Here is a 22,950-nt window from a genome sequence, read left to right on the forward strand (position 1 = left end):
GAATCTAGGTCCAGTCATCTGGGAGGCCATGGGCTTTTCTAACAGTGAAGGGGAAAAAGCCGAGTCATTAGTTGTAGGTTGCTGGGTGGGGGTGGAGGAGGGGGCACAGGGAGGAGAAAGAAGTGGCCAGGATGGTGAATTCAAGTCTGCAAACTAGCGCCTCGTAGGCCTAGTAGGACGCTGGGCGCTGCCCTGGGAGCTTTGTGAGCACCCAACCCCTTTAATTCTCACAACACCCTGTCAGGCAGGTGCTGTTACTAGCTCCAGGTTCGGGAGGAAACTGAGGCTCAGAGAGGTGGAGTCACTTCCTCAAGTTCACACAGCCAGGGACTAGCCGAGCCAGGATGCAGATCTGGGGACCTAGGTCCAGCTACACCGCTGACAGCACATAGAGAATGGAGACTGGTAGGTGCTGCAAGGCCAGAGATGGGAGGGAGGTGGGGGAGCTGGACTTCTGGAAATGACCTGCAGCATTGATGTCACGCCGTGTATTAAGCACTTGCTGGGAGCCCCCTTCCCTATACACCTCACACATGCTCTAGCAAACGCGCCCAACAAGCCTGTAGCAGTGCCCCGGGGAGAGAAGAGGGCTGCGTTTGCAGACGAGGCCTTTTGAATGCCTAGTCCTCACATCCTGGAGCACTGTGCGCCCAGTTCCGTTCTAAGCATGTTGTTATCTATCAACTCACGTCATCTTCCCAACGGTGGTGGGAGGTGGGTGCTTTGTTACTCCCATCAGCAGAGCAGAAAGCTGAGATTCTGAGAGGTTTGGGAATTGTCCTGGGTCCCGCAGCAAGTGGAGGACCATTGGATGACATTGGCCCCAGCTGGATAATCCAGGACGACCTCCCCATCTCAAGATTCACAATTTAATCACATCTATAATTTAGTCAAGTGGGCACCAGATGAACCAGAGGACTTGCCCAAAGCCACGCAGCCAGTCATGGCTGAAGTGGAGCCTGCATTCCAGGGTGGCCTGTCTCCGCCCTCGAGAAAGTCCAAAACAGGCATAGTGTGGACTTACAGAAAATCCTCATGCCATAGAAAGCGTCTTTGAAGATTTCCTGATTTGAGAGCTTTTAGCTTTAACCATTTAGCTTTAACTAGCGTGAGGAACCCATGAACACCCAAGATCAGTCAGAAATACCAAGGGCAGCAGGAACCAAGATCATCTATACTAGGGTCGGCCAGTAGATGGGACAGGATGGGGCAGGCAGGAACCAGCCCCCTGGCCTCTGAGACCAATAGGGTGGACTTTTGTTGGAGGGCAGAGTGGGATGAGGAAGGCAAAGCGCCCTTCCCCAGGTCTAGGGCAGGCATTGCTAATCAATCACCATGTGCTTTCCAGCCAGGCATGGATGTGGCCCCCAGATTCCTGAACACAGTCCCTTCATGTTCCCTGAGCATCAAGGTGAAGCTTGATCCACTGTCTTGGAACTACCCAGTCTTCAAGGGGATAGACCGAGGCCTCTTTACTCTGTAGGCTGTTGCCTCTCTCTCCAGCCCAGGGTCCCTAGGTCAGACCTTAGATTTCAAAATCCTATTAATAAAACACCACCACCATCTCACCCTCCCCAACCCTTTTTTTACTGCAGGGGGATCAAAAAAGCCAAACTTAGCCATGTTCAGAATGGTGGCCAAGGTCCTGTGGCTTCTGATTATCTCCAGTGTAGCCCAGCTCCACCTGTTCCTTCCTGGGGCCCGAAGGGGCTGTGTGCTTCAGCTCCACCTCTGGCATCCAGAGGCCTGCTTGGCTTGGAGCCCAGGGTCCTCCCTCTGCCAGATGCGGCTCCCAGCTGATGAAAAATTCTCTAGGCTCCACCAAGGAAGAAATGCCAATCAGCCACAAAGTTAGGCAATATAGAGCTTTATTGGGGTTTGCATGCCTGGATGAAGCTCCCCTGTCTGCAGAATGGGGTCCCGGAAAGTTGCGCCCAAGCAGGGAATATGGTGGGGTTTTATTCTGATTGGCTCTCTCCGTGGGAGCTGAGGATTGGTCCTTTGAACAAAGTGGCAATATATCATTGGTGGTTCTCTTCAGGCTCAAGTTGCTATGCGGATAAAGCCCGCCCTTCCGGCTCTCTGGTTTGACGTCAGCTATCTTTTCCGGGTTGTAGTTCAGCCGCCATTTTGATTGTAGTCCAGCCACCATTTTGTCCTATCCTGCCCATCCTGACATTCTGACCTCTTTGATAGGACAAGGGTCTGGCTACTTCCTGCTGTCAGGAGGGCGTAGAGGGGAGGGGCTAGAGGTCAGCTGTTTCTGCTTCGTCAGTGAGGGCCGAGTAGGTTTGGGCCTGAAGCAGCATCTGGTTGAAGGTAAACCCTTGAGGTTTGCGTGGGAGATGGGGAATTGGGGTCGGGATGGGAAACTGTCGGGTCACTTGCGGCAGACGATGACCTGGGGATGATGGGAACCTACGGTTGGGGTAGAGGTGTCCCATACTTGTGGGTTGATGAGGGAAGGGGATATAGGTGGAGCTGGAGGAGGAATTGGATTTTCTAACAGCGGGAGAATAAGGGAGGAGGAAGGGGTCCGGATTTGTGTGATCTGGAGAGTGGTGCCTAATAGTTGGAGAACATCCCGTCCTGAAAGCAAAATAGGGCAGGAGGATATGATAAGGAATGAATGGGAAAAGGGAAAGCCATCCAGACTGCAGCTAAGCAGGGGGGTTCTCCATGGGCGAGTTGGGGTCCCATCAATCCCCATGACCGAGATCTGGGAAGGAGTAAGAGGTCCTGAAAAAGATGGTAAAACAGAGTAGGTAGCCCCCGAGTCCACTAGGAAAGAGATGGACTACCCGCTACCTGCAGCGTTACACTGGGCTTGGCGAGGGTGATGGGGGTCTTTGAGTCCGGGCCGCTTCAGACATCTGGGAGTCCAAGAAGTTCCAGCACGGCCAGGGAAGAGTCCACACCTTGATCAGCTGATCCCCCGCGTGGAGGCACCAGGGACGAGCCTCTAAGGGGTCAGGCATTCCTTCAGTGGTCAAGCTGTCGGCTTCGTTGGTGGCCGAGGTTGAGGACACTGGCGGGCCCAGTGCCCTTCTTTGCCACACTTGAAACAGGCCCCCGGTGGGGTGTTCTTTGGCCCAGACTTAGGCTTCACCCCTGTGCCACTATTTGCCGCCGGCCACAGGGCCGCCAGCATGGCCTGGGTTTGCAGGGCTGCCTTTTGCTGTAGGCAAGCCTGGCGGGCAGCCTCAGCCTCTGCTTCCTGGTTATTGAAAACCTTAAATGCCATATTTACCAGATCTCAGATGGGGGTTTGGGGGCCACCCTTGGCCTTTTTTAGTTTTCTTCTAATATCTGGGGCTGACTGGGAGATAAAGTGAGTAGCTAAGACAGTGTCCCCAGTGTTAGAAGCTGGGTGAAGGTGGGTATGGAGCACCATTGCCTTGGTTAGTCTGTTGAGAAACAGCACCGGATTTTCTCCGGGGCCTTGGGTGACCTCTCTGAGCTTATCGTGACTGACTGCTTTCTGGGCAGATTGGTGCATACGTGCTATCAGGTACTCCACCATTTGGTCGTGGCGCCTCTGACCTGCCTGTCCTACCTGGTAGTCTCAGTCTGGTTCTGCCTCTGGCACGGGTTCAGCCCCTACTGGCCTGAGGGGATTGGTGGTGTGGGTTTGGTCTGCATGAGCCCTAGCCGTAGTCCGGACACGGTCACACTTGTCCAGGGTCATGGTGGAAGTTAAAATGATGTGCAGGTCATGCCATGTGAGGTCATAAGTCTGGACTAGGTACTGGAATTCCTGATAAAATTGGTAGAGTTAGTGGAGAGTGAATCTAGGCATTTTTCAATTGAAGAGAGGTCAGTTCGTGAAAAAGGGACATGGACCCAAATGATACCTTCTGCTCCTGCCACTTCCCGGAGGGGGCAAATGCGGGAGTCTAGGGGCTCTAGATTCAGGTGGGAGCGGGTGTTTGAGCTAACTGAGGAAGAAAGGTCTTCAGAGGGAGGGGGAGAATCTGGTTGAGAGGGGAGGGCTGGGGCTGGAGTAGCCGTTGGCGGGAGCTGATGATGATGATAATGAGGAGGAGGAGGAGGAGGAGAAGCAAGATCTTCAGGGGAATCAGAGAAAGAGACGGGAGGTTCTGGGGCAGTAGGCTTAGGAGTCCGGACGGGTTCAGGGTTTCCTCGGGTGAGGTGAACTTGGGCTGTGGAGCTTTGGGCGCACAGATCTGGGAAGGAGTGTGAGGCCCAAAAGCCCTGAATGTAGGGGACCTCAGACCATTTGCCAGTCTGTCTGCAAAAATTATCCAGGTCAGTAAGGGTGACGAAATCAAAAGTGACTTCAGGAGGCCAGGTTTCATGATTACCGAGCTGATATAACGGCCAGGCCGTAGTGGATAGAAAAATCAGCCGTTTTCACTTGAGGCCAGGGTCAATTACTTTCAAATTTTTCAGAAGGCACCCTAGAGGTGACTTAGGATCTGGCTTGGACTCTCCTGCCCTCCCATTCCTGGTCCCACGAGGATCAGCAAATGGGAATTGGCGTCCCTCAACCCAATCTGCTGGTCCGGTAAAAATGGGGGTCTGGGTCCAGGGATGTCTCCTCCGGTCCCAGAACCTCTCAGTGGGGGAGGGCAGTCCCTCCGGAGGGGTCGCCCCGACGCAGCGCTGCGGTTTCGGTGTGAGAGCAGTCTCTCCCAGCAGACGGGGGCCCGGAATCAGCGTTCGGGGACCAGAAACTTAAGTGCAGCGGCACTTACCCTGGTTCTTAGTCCGGACTGGTGGGGTGGCCATGAGGCCTCCTTGGGGAGTGGGGAGAGGAGTAGTCTTCAGCAGACAACAACTCCTCCTGGGTTTCGGCACCAAATGAAAGGTTTTCTAGGCTCCTCTGAGGAAGAAGTGCCAATCAACCACAACGTTAGGCAGTATAGAGCTTTATTGGGGTTTGCACGCCTGGGTGAGGTTCCCCAGTCCTCAGACTGAGGTTGGGGAAAGTCACGCCCAAGCAGGGAATGTGGCAGGGTTTTATTCTGGTTGGCTGTCTTCGTGGGAGCTGGGGATTGGTCCCCTTTGAACAAAGCGACAATATATCATTGGTGACTTTCCTTGGGATCAGGTTGCTATGTGCAGATCGTTTTGGCAAAGCCCGCCCTTCCGGCTCTCTGGTTTGACGTCAGCGTCCTGTCCGGGTTGTAGTTCAGCTGCCATTTTGTCCTACCCTGCCCATCCTGACAGCTGATAAAACCCGAACCTCCTTTCAGCCTCGGCTTGGCTTGGGAGGCATGGAGCCTCCAGGAGGCCTGCAGTGCCAGTGCTGAAGGGGGGCGAGGCAATTTCCACAAGTCCAGCCAGAGACTGGACTCACCTGGCCCCCCTTCCCAGGTCCCCACAGGTGCTTGATTGTCCTGGAAGGCTGCCTCCCCTCCTTCTCCTCTCCCTCCCCCTCCCTCATTTCTCTGCTCTTCCTCTTCCCCCTTTTGGTTTCCTCCTCTTTCTTCCTCTCCACCCCATCCCTCCTCGTGCACAGCAGATGAGGAAACTGAGGCTCAAGGTGGAAAGACTCGCCACGGTCACATGGCTCACAGTGGTGATGACCGAGATGCCATGAGACCCGGTGGATATGATCCCACAGCCTCCCTTCTGAACCGATATTCTGTGGGTTGACGAGGTAACTTGTTCTGGAATCCAGAGTGTTTTCCTCATGGAAATGTCTCTATCACTGGTTTTCAAACTTGAGTGAACTCCAGAATCTGCCAGCAGCTTGCTAACCTGCAGCCGCTGGCCCCCAGAGGGTTGGATTCTGCGGTGTGCGGTGAGGTCTGAGCGTCTGCAGTTGTAACAAGCCCCCAGGCAAGGCAGCTGCTGCCCGCTTTGAGACTGCTGGTCTCTATAACGACCTTTAGATGGCGATGTTTGGATTCCCCTGGGCATTGTGGAAATGCCTTCTGCTTTTGGACCAGGAGACTCTGGCGCTGCTGCTCGGCTGGGCGACCTTGGGCAAGTTCCTTGCCTTCTCTGGACCCAGTGTTCCCATCTGTGCAGTAAGGCAGGAACAGATATTCTCAGTACCCTGGGCAAGCGTGGCAGGGCAGGAGGAGAGGGCTTTGGAGGCAGGCTGGGTCTGACTTTTGACTCTGGGGAATTGTGTGACCTTGGGCAAGTGACTTAACCCCTCTGTGCTTCCACTTAGTATACTGGAAATGAATGAGTTAGACTGCACAGTGTTAAGTCTACATTTCACCGAATAGTTGACCATGGTGGGGAGAGAAGGATGAGGTTCTAAGGCTGGTCTGATGGGAAAGGACACACTCCCCACCCTGCCCAAGCTTTCAGGCCCAAAGAGAGCAAGAGAACCTCTCTCCCCTTTCTGCTTCCTTCCTTCCTTCCTTCCTTCCTTCCTTCCTTCCTTCCTTCCTTCCTTCCTTCCTTCCTTCCTTCCTTCCTTCCTTCCTTCCTTCCTTCCTTCCTTCCTTCTCCCTTCTCCCATCTTCTTTTTTCTTCTTTCTCTCTCTCTCTTCCTCTCCCTCCCTGACCCTTTCCTCTCCTCCCCTTCTCTTCCTTTCCACACAAGTTATTTTCTGCAGCCTTAGCTTTGGAATCAGACCTGGGTTCAATCAAATCTGTGGGCATGTTCTGGGCACCTTTGTTAAGACGACTTCCCTCTGTGGCCACGGCACCCACATCTGAAAATGGACACGTGACTCATCCCCCGGCGTTGGTGGCGGTCCACAGGATTGATTCCACGGAAAGCACTTGGTCCGCGACAGGTGCTCAGTAGCCCCTTCTGTCCGTTCCTCAGTGTGGGGTCGAAGGGCTGGGTCCTGAGCCGGACAGCTGGAATTCCATCCTTGCTGTCCCCTGACCAGCTGTTGGCCTCGGGCAAGTCACTTAACCTTTCCGTGTCCCAATTTCCTCCCTGGTAAAATGGGGACAGAAGTGATAACTGCCTCCTGGGGTTGCAGTCTGCGTAGGTGGCAAGTGCCTAGCACACTGCCCGGCTGTCAGCTGCTTTGACGATTCCACTGATGAGGGTGTGACAATGGGACAATGCAGACGATAAGCTGGGTGCTTAGATGGGGACAGAACAGGGAACAAAACACAGTCCCTTCCCCAAGGGGTTCCCAGGGCCAGGGAGAGACACCCTTACAGGCAGGGACAATATCACCTCAGTGCCGTGACTCGGGGGGAGCCCAAGGGGCCCAGGGGAGCCCGGAGCACCCCCCAAGGGGCAGGGAAGGCTTTGTGGGAGGTGGTCGCAAAGCTGAGATCTGAAGAGGGAGCAGAAGACCTTGGAATAATAAATATGTTCTTAAGAGTTCTTTAAAAGAAAATAATTGGGTAAATGTGGTTAAAAGTTGAAAATAACCTAATCGACCATCAAGCAATATTGATCGAATAAGCTATGGTTGGTGCCTGACTGGTGAAATAATTAGCAGCTATTGAAAGAGGGATATATATATATATATATATATATATATATATATATATATATATACACACACACACACACACATATATTTTTATATAAAATCACTGAATGAAAAAGCAGGCTACAGCACAGCCCATAGGGTCTGACTGCGTCATTTGATATTTATATATTATAACATATATGTATGTGTGTGTTCCTATCAGAGTGTTAATAGTATTATTTATCTTTGGCATCAGGGTTTGGGATAAAAGCAGAATTTGTATGGAAACGATACAGGGTCTGAATGTAGTCGTAAGTTCCGGCACATTTTGTCGGCCAGCTCTCCAGAATGGGCATGTCCACGCACGTTCCAGTTACGCAGGAGATTTTTGCTCCTGTATGACATTTTCTACAATCAAACATTGTAATCTTTGTTCACTTGATACTTAAAAAAAACCCTCATTGCTGTTTTAAGTTACAAAAGAAAAAGAAAAAGAGGGAGCCTATTCATCAGGCTGTGAACAGGGGCGGGAAGGGCATCCCGGTGGAGGGAACAGTGTGAGCGAAGGCCTGATGGTGAGGAGGCAGCCCAGAGTGGTGGACTCTCCTCCTTACTCTGCTCCTGGCAGCCCGCCATCTGCAGCTCCTGAGGCCCTTGTGGGGAGCACGGGGGCCCCCAGCTGCATGCGCTCCTGGTTTGTGCTCTGACAGTGGGCAGGGCTCCCAGCTGGGCTTGGCCACTGGGGGGGAGGCGGGTCATCCCCAGCAGGCGTCGCCACCAGCCACCGCCCACCAACCCAATCCCTGGCTGGCAGGGACAGCCCCCCCTGGCAGCCCCCGCTCTATGCAGCTGGCTGCCCCCACCCTCACTCGGTCCAGTTTCCTGCCCCTCCCTCTGGCTCTCCTCCCTCCAGCTGTTTCTCTGGCAGAGTTTGCTCCCATTCAGGACCGCAGCCCCGACCAGCGAGGAGCTCGGGACAGACTGAGGTCTCCCCAGGAGCCCCTTCGGGGATGAGGGTGTCCTAGGGGTCGGGCGGGGGCTGCGCTCTGTGGGATTCGAGGAAATAGAGGAACTGCTTTCTGGGCAAACAGCCACAGCTGAAGACTGGTGTGATCGGGAGAAAGAAGTCAGGAAGCACAGGTCTCCTGCACAGCCTGGTGTGGACCGAAGTCTTGGGGAGCCTTCCGGAAGACCCGGGCAGATACCAGCCTCAAGGTACCGATCTTGGCTCTGACACCACCCAGAGGGGCCAGGGAAGGGGAACACTAGTCCGAGAGAGTGGTTCTCTGGCTCTTCTTAAAATTTACTTTTTATCAAAGTGGATGCAATTCTATGATGATTTTCAGATTTCCAAAGTCAGGAGCGCTCATTGTTAAAAAAAAAAGTGAGGTCTCAGAAGTCTAAAGTTTCTCTGCTCCTGCTCACAGCAGCCCCATGAGAGAGGCAGGGCTCCGGGCCACGGTTCCCAGGTGAGGAAACTGAGGCTCAGAGAGGGGAGAGCACTGGCTCAGGGCTGGGGGCTCGAGATCGGGGTGGTGCGAGGGTCTGCAGAGCCTACTTTCTGTGCCACTAGCTGTACTAATACTCGGGGCGCAAATGAAAGAAGGGCCCTAACCCAGAGGTGGCCTCTCAGGTGCCCCCTGCGTCCCTCCCTCCCTGGCTGGCTCGCTAACTGACTCGTGATGTTTGCTGGGTGCCTGCGTCATGCCCGGCGTGTAGAAGTATGTAAATATGGATACACACACCTACTTGTTTCCCAGTTCTTTAGACTGAATGTGTTGGGGTGATACAGGTTAACAAGATCCTAGGTACACACCCTCCGGGTAGTGCATTGTGTCTCCGCTCACTTCTCCAGCAGCCGTCTGGGCAGCCTGCTTGTGCTGCACCTGGCTGTGAGCTGCCTCGCCCGTCCGCCGGGTTCCTCCACTACACCAGCAACCGCAGGGAGCAGTCATCTCTCTGCGTGGCTGTTTTCTTCTTTTTCTCCCCCAGGGTTATAAATAGTACGGACCTGCAAGAGTATGGACCTGCAGTGACCGTGCTAGTACGTCATCGCTGGGCATGGGTTCTCTGGACACCTTTCCAGGGGTGCCATTGCTGGGTCCAAGGTTGGCCCGTTTTTAAGGCAGTGGAGACTTTCTGCCACCCGGTCCCCAAAGGCTGTGCCGGCTCGCACTCTCTCCCGGTGCTGTCCTGGGATGAAGTATTCCAGCGTCACCCCTGCTGGTTGCTATCCAGCTCCTAAAACTTCCCTGATAAGCCCTGGCCGGGTTGCTCAGTGGTCTGCCACATCAACCCATGCACCAAAGGGTCACGGGTTCAATTCCCAGTCAGGACACATACGTAGGTCGGGATGCGGGATACGTATGGGAAGAAACTGATAGATGTCTTTCTCTCACACGGATGTTTCTCTCTGTCTCCCCGCCCCCCCATTCCTCTCTCTGAAATGAACAGACCAAGCTTCCCTGATGAGAAAGGTGAGAGAGCACCTGGGGCCTCACTCTATGTTTCTCTTTAACGCTGATTCGCCTGGATAATCGTATTGTCCACTTCTCTTTTATGATTACCTTGCTGAAGTCCATTCCCATCTCTTTTTTCCTGTTAGCTTGTTTATCTTTCTCTATTTGATATTTAAGAAGGATATGAGCCCTTCACCAGTGTTCTCTGTTGAAAATATTCCACTCCCCCCTCTGTTTTCACACTAGCACAGTTTAGCCATAGAGACCAGCTTTGTGCGAAATTAAAAGCAAACAACACTTAATAATTAAGTACAGTCAGTCCTCCACATTGCAAGTTCTGCATCGGCAGATTCAACCAGCTGCAGATCAAAAATCTTTGTAAAAAAAAAACACAACAAGTTTTGTTATTGTCGACATGTGCTCTGTATTTGGACCTGCAATGGATGTATCTACCGAACATATAAGCAGTATGTTCTGGTCATTCCCTAAACAATACGGTACAACGACTATATATAATACACACTATTTACGTTGTATTAGGTATTATAAGTGATCTATAGGTGATTTGAAGGATGTGTGTAGTGTATGCAAATACTCCACCATTTTATATAAGGGACTTGAGCATTTGGGATTTTCGTGTCCGTGGGGGTCGTGGAACCCAGTCCCCGTGGACATGGAAGGGTGACTGTAGCTGCTCTTGGACGTACGTCTGTTCACTCCGACCTGTGTGGTTAGGAGAGGACAGTGAGACGGTGCTCAGGCCCCGAATCTCCTGTCTCTTTTCACGCAGGCCCTAGTGTCCCTTTTGGAGTCCCCTACTTCCTTTCCCCTCCTTGCAGCTCTTGCTGTCTCTCCTGCTTCCTCCAACTTGCTCAAAGGAAAAATTTCTCTAAATGCCTCTGCTGCCGAAATGAGCAGGATTGGCTAATTCAGGCCTCTGCCGGCAGGAGGTGAATAGCTCAGCATTTTCTCAAGAAAGAGATTTAACTTAAGCTGTCGGTGCACAAGTGGTGGGGCGTCAGGCACTGGAATGAGTTATTTACCTCTTGGTACACAGGGACCTTCTTTGACTCCTCCAAACGTCAGAAATAGATAAGTTCGACTTTGGGTACGTACATCCCTCTTGGGCTGAGCCCTTCTGAGAATTTCCCCTGCAGCTGCGCCAAGGCCTATCTGCACGAGACCCACCCTCCAGGTGCCTGAATTTCCCGCCACAGTGCCTGTCACACTGTGCTGTGTTTGCTGGCCCTGCTGTCTGTCTCTCCTGCTGGCCTGTGGGGCTCCTTGGGGCCTGAACGGGGGTGTCATTCTCTCTCTATCCTCAGTCTCCAGCACAAGACCTGGGATGTAGTAGGTGCTCAGTAAACATTCATCGAATAAACAAAGTAGCCAGGTCTCAGTTTCACCATCTGTAAAATGGGATGAGGGACTTATACTGACGTTTCATCTCTTAAATATTTACTTAGTAATGCCTGTCAGTTTGCACCCCATTTTATTGTGATGATTTCCTGAATCCTCACATGGCTATATGATAAAGGTACTATTGATATGTCTGTTTGACAGATTAGGAAATTGAGTCCTGGAGTGGGGTTCTGATGTTAGACCCCCAGAGAAGCAATAGAGCACTGTGGCTATGGGGTTCGGTTCTGTTGGGTGGGCTTGATCCTGGTCTGCCACCTGTCAGCTTAGGGACCCAGAACCAGTGATTTCTTATGTTTACACCTCAGTTTCGTCATAAAATGGGAATGTGAATAGTAACTACCTTCTAGGATTATTAAAAGGTTAAATGAGATGATACATGAGGGGCACTTAACAGAAGGCTTGTCATGTGGAAAGGACTCTATAAACATTAGCCATTATTCTGTTATCATTTCTATACCACCAGTCTATCTATACCTGTAGCACCCATCTGAGCCCAGTAGAAATTATTATTGCTTTCTTTACCAGTAGATTATCAATGACCAAGTTCCTGCCTGCCGGGGTACAAGAAAACTAAAGGCTGATTTCATTCTCTTTGAGCTACGCAGCATGGGTGCAGCTATCACCTCCAGTATTGAGGCTACGAAGTAGACTCAAGACTTCTCAAAGTGTAACCCTGGAATTACTGTCCTTATGATTAATAACCATGAGTATTTCTTAAAGCTTCAGTTTTCTGACTCAGAATATCTGAGGATGAGAAGCAGTAGGAGTCTGCATGTTGAACCTGCTCCCCAGATGAGTCTGATGCACCCCAAAACTAAAGAGTCCTCAAATGTCTCCTCTTTTTGCCTTTGCCCAGGTCTCTGGGCTCTTTGCTGCACACTGAGGCTGTTTTTTGTTCCTTTCTAAGTAAATGTCTATGTACTTCTTGCAAGTCAACATGTCCTGTGTCAGCAATTGCGGCCAGGAGGCAGGATGGACAAGAAGTGAAACTTTGCTGGGTTGTACCACAGAAAGTGGGATCATGTTAGCAGTCACCCAATGTGCAGACCAGTACAGTGGTCCAAACCACAGAAAATCCATGAAGAAGTACAAGTTGGAAACAGATAGAAGTGGTGTTGGTCTGGTTGAGATAGAGGCGGAGGATTCCAGACCGCAGCCCGCTGGACCTCACTCCCTTAAAGCGCCTCTAAGGACCATCAGCGCTCTGCGGGGCAGGCTGAAAATTGCAAACCCACTCCAAACCATCATGAGACCAAAGTTCTTGACCTTTGCTGCATGTGCTTTGTGACCTTAGGCATGGTACTCTCACTCCCCATCCGTAATCATTGGTAAATAAGGAGGTTGAATGTTGTATTTGTCTGGGCAGTAGCTGTAGTAACTGCTAGACCAGAGACATGTACAATGGCTCAATAAGACAGACGTTCATTCTAAGGCAAGTATTTCTGAATGGAGGGGGGTCCTCTTCCACGCAGTGATTCAGTGGCCCATCTCATGTCCCTACTATCCCCTTAGACAACGTCACTGATGAAAGCAATCATGGGGGCAGCATGTTTGCTGCTAAACTGCCTTTTACCAGATCTAAGAACCAATCGTGTGACCAATCTGGTTGTACATGGGTCTGGGAAATGGAGTTCTCGGCCAGGGCGGCTTCTTCCCAGCTACAGTTGCACACTGTAGGGGGGCAGGGAATGGAGTTTCGTGGACAACTGGCTGTCTCTGCCACAGTTACGGTGGCTTCTTGGGTCTCCCATTCTCTGAATCTACGTCTCCATGTTCATTAGTCCATCCTAAAGTTAACATGGTAATAACGGACCCACAAATACTTCTCTTTCCTTGAGATAATCCCCATCAAATATCAGAAGTAAATTCCAACATTCCAGGCCCTTAAACACGGATTTCTCTGGAACTTGGACAACTGCCATTCTCTTTCCCTTCTAGAAAAAGGAAACAAGAATCAGAGTTTTGTTGTGCACAGCAACAAACATTGCTGAGCCAAAGGTTTTCATATCCAGTATCGTTTCATCCCCTTACAACCCTATATTGAAAAATTTCAGGATCATCGGCCCCCATTTTACAGGTGAAGAAAGTAAGGCTCAGAGAGGTAAAGGGGTTTGTCCGAGGTCACTTAGCTCATGAGCAAAAGAACTGGGATTTGAAGGAAGGAAACCCTACTCCTGCCATAGGGTCCCATTCTGTGTGTGTGTGTGTGTGTGTGTGTCTAAGGTAGGGTTTTCTTGGGCTGTACTTCCCCAGTGCTGGGCATAGGGGAAGTGCAGGAATCATTGTCCAAGTTCCTAGCAGGGGTCAAACTTATTGATTGCAAGGCAGCTGGGTGGTTGTCCTGGCCTGAGAAAGCCCGGTGTGAGTCAATATGATAGCCACTGCCCAGAAAAAAGGAAGGAGATGGCGTATGAGGACATACATTTGGCGTTTGTGGGCCATGGGTGACCCTGAGGTCTTGACTAAGCCAGGCACATAGTGGGTGCTCAGGATCAATTTCCTGTATGAAGAAACCTGTGGGGAGTGAAAGCTGTGTTAACGTGAGAACTTAGGATGAATCAGGCCCAGTTCCTGTTCTTAAGGTCTCCGAGGGAGGGGAAGTGACCTTGGAACACACACTTTCATTCATTCACTTAAGAAAACATTTATTTGCGCCATCTCTATGTGGCACTCCACAGAGCAGCATGGTGAGAAGGATGGGAGTGTTCGCCCCGACTTTAGAGATAAGGGAAGTGAGGCCCTGATTGGCTAAGTGACATTTCCAAGGCCACCTGGTGGGACATGCACTTGGGGCTCCTGGTTGCCAGTCTAGGACTTTTTCTTTCCTCTGGCTGAGGGGGAGGCCCTAGGCTGGGCCTGGGTTGCAAGGAAGGAGGGTTGGCAGCCACTTTGTGCTGCTTCCGGACTCCAGAACATGCTGGTTTTGGGCAGAACTAGGAAATTTAGTGAAGTCAGTTCTCCTTTGGAATCTCTCTATTTTTGCAGCGATGGGCATAAGTGTAACAGAGAGAGAATGGAATTTCTTGCCCTACTGGGTGGAACTGAGAAGCAGAATCCTACAGGGAGCTGTCAAAGAGAGAGATGTCAGTGCCTGGTTGGCCTCTGTTGACAGAACAGGGTCACACACCCAACAGCCAGCTGCTGGAGTTCAGACCCCAGCTCTGCCCCTTAACCTCCTGGGGCCCCTGTGTCCTCATCTGCAGGGTGGGAACAGAATCAGTGCCTATGTCACAGGGTCGTTGTGGGATTAAATGACTTAATGTATGTAAAGCACTGAGTACAGCTCACGGTCAGCTCAATGAAAGCCTTTCTGTTTTTTTTTTTTTTAAAGATTATTAGTTATTTATTTTCAGAGCGAGTGGGGAGGGGAAGGGGAAAGAGGGAGAGAAACATCAGTGTATGGCTGCCTCTCCTGTGCCCCATGCTGGGGACCCAGCTCGTAACCCAGGCATATGCCCTGACTGAGAATTGAACCCGTGACCCTTTGGTTCACAGTCCTGCACTCAATCCTCTGAGCAACACCAGCCAGGGCAATGTTTCTATTTTTATGCTCAGGAAAGCAGGCATTGGAATTAGCCTGTGCACAGCTGAGGTGCTGTGGGCATCTGTTCCTGTGACCTTGGATTCCTAGGCTAGAAAAGATTATTTTGGCCAGTCTCCTGGCTTCATGCCTCACTCCAGGGAGAAGTCCAGGGCTCCAGGGGTGGGAGGTGAAGCACCACCCACCACAGACACCCTCTGGTAATCTTGGAAGTACCAGCAGCTGACTCAGTAGGGTGGTCAACTGCAACCCAGGCAGAATGCTGGAATCGGTTCTGCTTTCTTGGGGTACATGACTTGGGTCCTCTGATCCCCAGCCCTGGGCTCATGCTGAGGGCAGCTCTTGTGCAAGGAGGTGGGTGAGTGGGTGGCTGACGCAATACTCAACAGCTAGCATACTCTGTTTTTCCTTCTGCAAATCACAGGTCAGAGAGACAGGAGGCCAGAGAGGGTGCAGTGTCACCCGGCAGACCTGGGGTTTTGTCCCGGGCTTGGCACCCACCCCCAGGGTGAGCTCCCACAAGTCGCATCACCTTTTTGAGGCTTAGTTTCCTCTCACAGCTGTTCAGAGAGTGTCTGCAGGGCACCGCCAATGATCTGGGGTGGTGAGTAAGGGCAGGGGACATTCAAAATAAGCATGTCCCTTGTCTTATGAATTTGTTTGAACGGTGCTCAGAATCTATGAATCTCTGGATGTGAGATGAAGTTGAGAGCTCAGAGAGCCAGTTGTATGAGGGTCCTGTTGCTGCTATAACAACCACCACGGACTTTGTGGCTTAAAACAACACAGATCTATTATCTTAATGTGTGAATGTCTTAATCTATTATCTTAATGATCTATCTATTATCTGAAGGTCAGCAGTCCAAGTGAGTTTCACTGGGATAAAAGCATGGTGTCAGCAGGGCTGAGTTCCTTCTGGACGCTTCAGGGGACCATCCAATCCCTTGCCGTTTTTTGTTTCTAGAGGCTGCCCACACTGGTCCCTTTCTCCAGCTTCAAAGCCAGCAGTGGCAGCAGGAGTCCTTTCACACCGAATCACTCCGACTCTCCGGCCTCCCTTTTCCATTTGTAAGAACCTATGTGATGATGTGGGGCCCATCAGGACAACCCAGGTTAATCTCTCCACCTCAAAAACCTTTCACTTGAGCCTGGCTGGTGTAGCTCAGTGGATTGAGCACAGGCCTGCAAACCACATGATCTCGGTTCGATTACCAGTCAGGGCACATGTCTGGGTTGCAGGCCAGTTCCCAGCAGGGGACTCATGAGAGGCAACCATACATTGATATTTCTCTCCTTCTCTCCTTCCCTTCCTCTCTAAAGATAAATTTTTTTTAAAAAAACCCTTTTTACTTGATTATCTTTGCAAAGTCCCTTTTGCATGTCAGTGACATAGTCTCAGGTTTCTGGGGTTAGGACAAGGATACCACAGTGAGGCATCTGGCAAACACCCATCTGCCTGCGTCTATTGGGTTCCTGACTTTGGACACTAAGAGTTCAGGTAGCCACTCTTATACATACTGTTGGCTCCCCAGAGCACCGACCAATCAGAACAGACATTGGATGTAAACAACCATCCTCATTGGATGTAAACAACCAATGAGGCTGTGCCAGGGTGTACAGGGTGATTGTCAGGTGCAACCAGGCCCCAGTCTATAGCATCATCGAGGCTGGATTGAAATCCCTGCTCCACTAGGTACAAACCAGTGGCTCTGAGCATGAGAGTTTTCTCATGGGGAAATGGGATAACAACGGCGACATGCCCTCCACAGGGTGGTGGCTAGAGGAAACGAGCGTGTCCGAGTTAAGTGCCGAGCAGGGTGCCTGGCACCTGCTGAGGGGCTCTGCGTGTACCCGTGATCCCAGTGCAGTTTCGGTTCCCAGGCTGGGCCTCTCTATGGGGATTTTCCAATATGAGAACCCTCTGTTTGTGCTCCAGGCTGGGGCGAGGTTCTAGCCTGGCTCATGGAGCAGAGCGACTTCCTGTTCCCTCGAAGGAAGAGGGCTCATTGTGGGCGGCTGCACCAGCTGCCCAGGCAGCCTGTGTTCAACTGGAAGAGTCTGAGGATCTGAGGTGGCTCCAGGGAGGGCCATTTCGGTCCCCGCAGCTGCAAGACCCTAGAGCCCTCTGTTGTACCGTTCAGCATGGCTCAGTTTCTTCCAACTCTCTCTTTCTGAGTTTCTCTTTCCACGTCTGGCCTTGCTGCTGAATGCTCCTCCCTCCTCCCTCTGAGTTGCCTGTTTAAACTGCCCAGAGGGACCGCATTATCGGTTCACTTAGTCTTGCCAGAGTTCCCATTGGGTCCCTAATGAGGTTCAGGTTTCCCTCTGATGAGGAGACAATCCCCTCTCAATCTGCAATCTTCATTTCCTGCAGGTCCAAGACAGCTCTTGAACTGACATTGAATTAGGTTGACATTGACCTTGGTGTTATCTAGTCCAGGGATAGAGTTCTATACTCCTTACTCGTGAGCCGCGGCAGGCATCACAGATTCGATCATGTCTCTAGCTGAAACCGAATGTTTCCGTAATTTCTCCCTGTGTTTCCAGTCACCCCAAAATGTGCTGGTTTGAAACAACGTGCTTGCTTGTGATCCTGTACTTGGGCGGAGTTCTGCAGGGACGGCTCATCTTTATTTCAGGAGGTAGTGGTGGGTCGATCGGGGGCTGCATTCAACTGGGACCTTGCCCGGGGCCGGGGCGTTCAGGGTGGCCTCACATCCTGCGGGGTCTCGGGCTGTCTCTGTTCACATGGCCGGGCTGCATGGACTTCTCTGCCTGAAGGCTCAGGGTCGGGGGCAGCAAGTAGAAGCTGCCAGGCTTCCTGAGATACAGGACTGGGACCAGCACCGCCTCACTTCTGCCACATTATGTTGGTCACTGCAGGTCACCAGGCCAGCCCAGATTCAAGGGGAGGAGAAAAAGAGTCCATCCTCTCGATGAGGGAAGTGTCCTGTGTTTATTTATAGGGGGTGGGGGATGACGTGACCGTCTATCTTTAAAGACGATCTACCAACCGGACGTGGCCTTAAAATCAGATTGATGACAGTGATCATCTGAGACAATTATTGGTCATCCCTGAGTGTTTTCATCCGTTCTGGCTGCGATAACAGAATACGACAGCCTGGGTGGATTCTAAAAGCCAGAAAGTCATCTCTGACAGTTTGGAAGGCTGGAAGTTCAAGATCAAGGTGCCGGCATGGTTGAGTCTAGCAAAGGTCCCCTTCAGGGTTGCACACTGCTGACTTCCCGCTGCATCCTCGAGTGATGGGAGGGGCTCGGGATCTCTCTGGAGTCTCTTTTAAAAAAGTCTCTTTTATCATCCCATGAATGTGGCCTCTACCCTTATAATCTACTCACCCTCCGAAGACCCCACCCCTCAACCCCGTCACAGTGGGGGTTAGGACTTCAATATATGAATTTGGGGGCAGGGCACGAGCCTTCAACCATAGCAGAGTCTGATCCCACTTCCATTTTCCAGATGGAAAAACTGAGGCTCAGGAGGTGAGAGGGACTCGTCTAAAGGAGCAGAGGAAGGTGGTGAGGGAGCTGAGACATGGTCTCCACACACTCCACCAGCATTTGCTGAGCCCCTACTCTGTGCCGGGACCGTGGGATACAGGGAGAGGGGAGCCCTGCCCTCGGGGGGCTCCTGGTTGAGCTCAAAAGACAGGTGTGTAAACAGAGTGGGGTTCATGGAGCCAGAAGCATGGCTTTAACATGCACGGGGCCCGTCGCTCCTGGTGCACAGGCACGCACGGCGATTCCATCCAATGTCCCCTCAGTGCAGTAGGTGAACTCTGGGTCGTTTGGACTTCAAGCCGGTTGTGGAATGCACTTGAGTTAGTGCCTGCCTGGAGCGTTCAGGACACAAGGTGCTACAGGAACAAAGAGCGGGCAGCGTCGATCGGGGAAGCCAGGAAATAACCTCGACGAGGAGCGTGGATTTGAGCTGCTTCCAAGGACGAGTTGGCCCGGAGTGCTTGGAGGAGAAATTGGCCGGAAATAAAAGATGTTTCAGGCGGGGGGAGCAGCATGAGCAACGATTTTGAGGCTGGACGAGGAAGGGGTGTCTGCTGTGGTGGGTGGAAGCAGGGAGGGGCCGGAGGGAGTCTGGACAGTCTGCAGGGCCTTGACCGTCCCACCCAATTTTCCGGGTGGCCCGGGGCACCCCGTCTCACCAGAACAGCATCCTATTGTCCCCAGGCCTTGTCCTCTCCAAACTCGGTGCTTAAACTTGAACATCTGGACAACGGAGGGTTTCAGACAATCTCAGGCTAATTGAATTGGAAATTCCAACTTGGCAGAGGGCATGTGGTCTTGTGGCTTTATCTCCCTGGTTGTCTGCTCCGTGAACCAGCTGGGAGAAGAGGATATTTCTTTGCAAGGGTGGCTGTTTTTCGACTGAACAATAGGTCCCCTCCCCTACCACGCCCAGGCCTTGCTGACAGAGGCTGGGAGGAAACGAGGGGTCTCTTTTGGGGTGAGAGAGAATTGATGCAGAACGGCATCTGTGGTTGGCCTGTGGCATGTTTGCAAGGGGGAGACAGACTTCCCGACTGCCCGCTGAGCCAGGCTGGGCGGGGAAAGGCCCACAGCCTCCCTGCGGTGTGGGGGGCAGCGACTGACGTCAGGAGCAGAACGTCAGGGAGAACAGACAATCTCCCGTCCATCTCCTGTGTCTTTTCTGACAGACCAAACTCCCGGGGGCCTCTCCAACTGTCAGGATTTGGGTCATGAAGAAAAAGGGCGTCCCTTGAGGAAGAATGCAACAGTCACCCACTGGGGGGGGAGGCAGATGCTCTGCTGCCTCCTGGACCCGTTTTGAAACCCATTTCTGCGGCTGGTGGGTCAGGAGACCTCGGGAAGGTCGCTGACCAACTCTGAGCCTGTTTTCTCTGCTGTAACCTGGGGGTCGTGAGAGGGCTTCCCCCCTCGGGGTAGTGCTGCGTGGCTCCGTGGGGGTATGCGTGGCGCGGAAGCGGGGCTGAAACCCACAGTGTGGGGGGGGGGCTGGCTCCATCGGCGTGGCAACGGTGGGCACCGGACATCCTGGGCCACAAGAGGCTAAGAAGTGCCAGTTGTAGGCAGTGCCAGAGTCACAGCTTCTCCCAAGCCGGCCCCTCTGTTTCCTGCGGCTGGGCGGAGGCCTGGATCGCGGCCTTGCTTCTCCTGGGGGAAGCAGGGCCCGTCGGGCCTAAATGGACCTTTCTTTTGCTGTTTTGCTCTCCCCTCCTATGAAAAGCCTCAGCCATGAAGGAAATCAGAAACAGGGCTCTGGGGAAGGGCAGGGGCAGCTTCCCGGGGCCTGGCTGGGCGATGCCTCCCCCGTGCCCATCGCCGATTCCTGGCAGGCCTGGGAGAGGACGTTCGATGGGTTGGGGCCCTGGGCCTCCTCCCTGTCCTGCTGGGCGGCCTCTGGTTCAGGCGTTCGTTCTTTCTTTCATTTAATCAGTGGGGGTGCCACTGGTCAATAAAATCGCATAGGTGTCCAGGCTCTGTGTTCGCACCCTGTCCTAGGCGCTCTCCCAGCTCCGGCGTCTCACATTTCCGGCCGTCCGGTCCGGGGGTGGGGGGGCCTGTGCTGATGGCACAGCTCGAAGGAGCAGGTAGTTTCCACTTGCAGGTCCTGGCTCCTGCCCAGTCTCACTTCCTGCCACCGTCAAACTGTCTCTGGAGCCAGTCATTCCTCTTGGGAGGGTCACGGCAAACTCACTGGAGACGTGGGGCGTGGGGCCAATGGGCCCAGAGCCAGCCTCCCAGTCTGCCTTCGAAATGCCCCCTTTCCCAGGCGCCGCCAGCGTTTCGCTCTTTCACGGGGTCGGCTGCCCAAAGATTCCATGTGCAGTCACATGGACCTGGGCTTAAGGCCTGTGTCCCTTGGTGAGCAGCTGGGTGACCCCCCCATTGGCCACTGCCTCCCAGCCTCAGTTTCCCCACTTGGAAGTGCTGGGAGTGAGGGTGATGCTAGGATCGTCCCTTCGAGGTGCAGTGAGGAATAAACGTAGTAACCTTTAGAAGGGGCTTCGGTTCGCAGCCCCTGTAAAGGGAGCGGGCCTTAGGCTTCTGGGCACTTAAGGTGGGGTGTGCGCAAGGGCCTTGGTAAAAACCTTCTGAAGTGAGACTGAATTTTTCTTTTTGAATCCTCACTCAAGGATATGTTTCTTGATTTTAGAGGGAAAGGACAGGAGAGAGGGAGGGAGGGAGGGGGAGAGAGAGAGAGAAACATGGATCGGTTGCCTCCTGCATGTGCCCTGAGCAGGGATCAAACCCTCAGCCTTTTGGTGTATGGGATAGATGATGCTCCAACCTGCTGAGCCATGTGGCCGGGGCGAGATTGAATTCTTTAAACTCCCCTTTCTGCTCAGCCTCCTGCATGTTAGCAGCCATGTTTTCCTGTCCAGGATGTGGCTCAGAGAGGTTAGTTGCCTGCCCAAGGCCACACAGCTTGTAACAAGGGAAGACAAACTCCTGATACTGGGCTCTAGGCTCGTCTTGTCCACCGCATGGGCTGCTCCTGTTCTCCCAGCTGCTTTGTCCAGAGCCCACCTGCCCTCCTCCTCTGTGATTTCCGGGCCCTCTCCTCTTCATCTACGGCCAGACGCGCCCAGTCCCACTGAGGGCTAGCTCCGTGCTCCTTGGGCGGCTCGATCAAAATGGACCCGTCTTGAGCCCCATCCCCTCACATGCCTGTCCTCTTCCTGTTGTCCCGCCAGAAATCCAAGCAGTCAACTCTTTCACACCGAGGCACTTACAACTGGTGAGCAGGAAGTGTCCATGATGGTGGCCACTCGGTCACTGTGGACATGAGGTGCAGGAAGCCCTTTGGCCAGGGGTCTTTCTGGAGCCAGGGATCTAGCCTCAGCCTCCGCTGCTGCAGGACCTGAGGACAGAAGTCACTGAGTCGATTCTGGAGGAGAAGAATGCAGGGCCGACTTCCTCACACCTCCCTTTTCTTGGGGGGGCCTCGCTGCTCCTCCCTTTTCTTGTAGGTAAAGTGGCCAGACTGGGTGGACTTTTTTTTTCTTTAACATGTACGACAAAGCTGTCCATCAGCAGAGCTCAGACAAACAGGGCAGACTGTGGAGGCCAGTGCCACAACCTCAGCACACCCCATGTCTGTGCGGCCGCCTGCAGGCCTGCCACTTTCTCCCGGAGCTCGGGGGCGGAGGTGGTTGCCTGGCCGTGTCCTTGGCCGTGGGTGAGGAGCAGAGTCCTGGTACCCTCTGCTGAAATGGTAAAACTGTCGTTTCACTCAGGGGAGTCTCTTCCTTCCTCGGGTGGGGTGGGGGGCTGGGGGGCAGCACTGGGAGAGGACGGGGCATGCCAGCTGGGTTGACATCTGGGAACATGTGTCCGTCAGGATGGGAGGCAAGCTGGTGTGCTGCTGAGAGCTTCTGGGGTCTGACTCCTCGGCTTCACACTCCCTGACTTCCGAGCTGGGCAGCCCCGGTTTCCTCATCTGTAAAGGGCGGGTGAGGATTATAGCGCCTCACAGGCCGTGGGGGAGGAAGGGGCGGGTGGACCTAGGGGAGGGCACGTGTTATTCATCTCTAGGTTTTAGGAAAGAAGCTAGAATCGGGGACGCTGGACATGGGAGTTCACAAGGGTAATGTGCTCGGCTCCGGCCCATCACTCAGTAACTGTGTGGTGCTTGCTGTTCTGTCACCTGCTGTCCCTGTCCCTAGCAACAGGGTGGATTGAGTGGGAAGTTCTACCTCTTTGCACCTGCGCTGTGGGGCAGTGGGCAAGTCGCTCCGCCCCGTTGGGGGGTGTGGTTTTTCAAACTGGGGCTGCATCGGCTCCCTCTCTGGTGGTTGCAAGGACGCAGGGGTGACATCCCCGGTGCCTCTGGCCCCAGGGCAGTGATAACTTTCTGGAATCTTCCAGGTGTCATGTGGCTCCTCCACGGCTGGTGGTGACCAGCTCCTTTCTCCCCTTGGGTGGCACATGGAAATGCTGAGGGGTTGTGGCTGTGCCCCCAGACCTGGAGTGCAGAGCAAGGCCACGCTGCAATGAGCCTGGTCCAAGGCTGGCTGCCTGGCCCCTGTCTTCTCCATGTAACTCCTGACCCTGTAACCCCCGCTCCTTACTTTCCAAGCAGCCAGTGCTCTGAGCCCGCTGCTGGCTTCCAGACCTTGAGTGGAGCATCTTTAGGCAAAAC

The 22,950-nt window shown here is 53.0% G+C and overlaps 1 protein-coding gene across 3 annotated transcripts in view; it reads left to right on the forward strand.

The window, feature by feature from the left end:
• The first annotated feature begins 8,214 nt into the window (after positions 1-8,214).
• CMKLR1 (chemerin chemokine-like receptor 1) overlaps positions 8,215-22,950 on the forward strand; it is a 40,885-nt gene continuing 26,149 nt past the window's right edge. The window contains exon 1 of one of the 3 annotated variants that reach the window (XM_037156132.2): positions 8,215-8,582. The gene's annotated coding sequence lies outside the window, so the exon portion shown is untranslated. Of the gene's footprint in view, positions 8,583-10,535; positions 10,935-22,950 lie in introns of those variants that run through there. The other 2 variants (XM_037156133.2, XM_053669762.1) reach the window with 2 other exon arrangements.

Source organism: Artibeus jamaicensis, unplaced genomic scaffold (assembly GCF_021234435.1).
Source record: "Artibeus jamaicensis isolate MK-2021 breed Jamaican fruit bat unplaced genomic scaffold, CSHL_Jam_final contig_525, whole genome shotgun sequence".
Taxonomy (NCBI): Eukaryota; Metazoa; Chordata; class Mammalia; order Chiroptera; family Phyllostomidae; genus Artibeus; species Artibeus jamaicensis.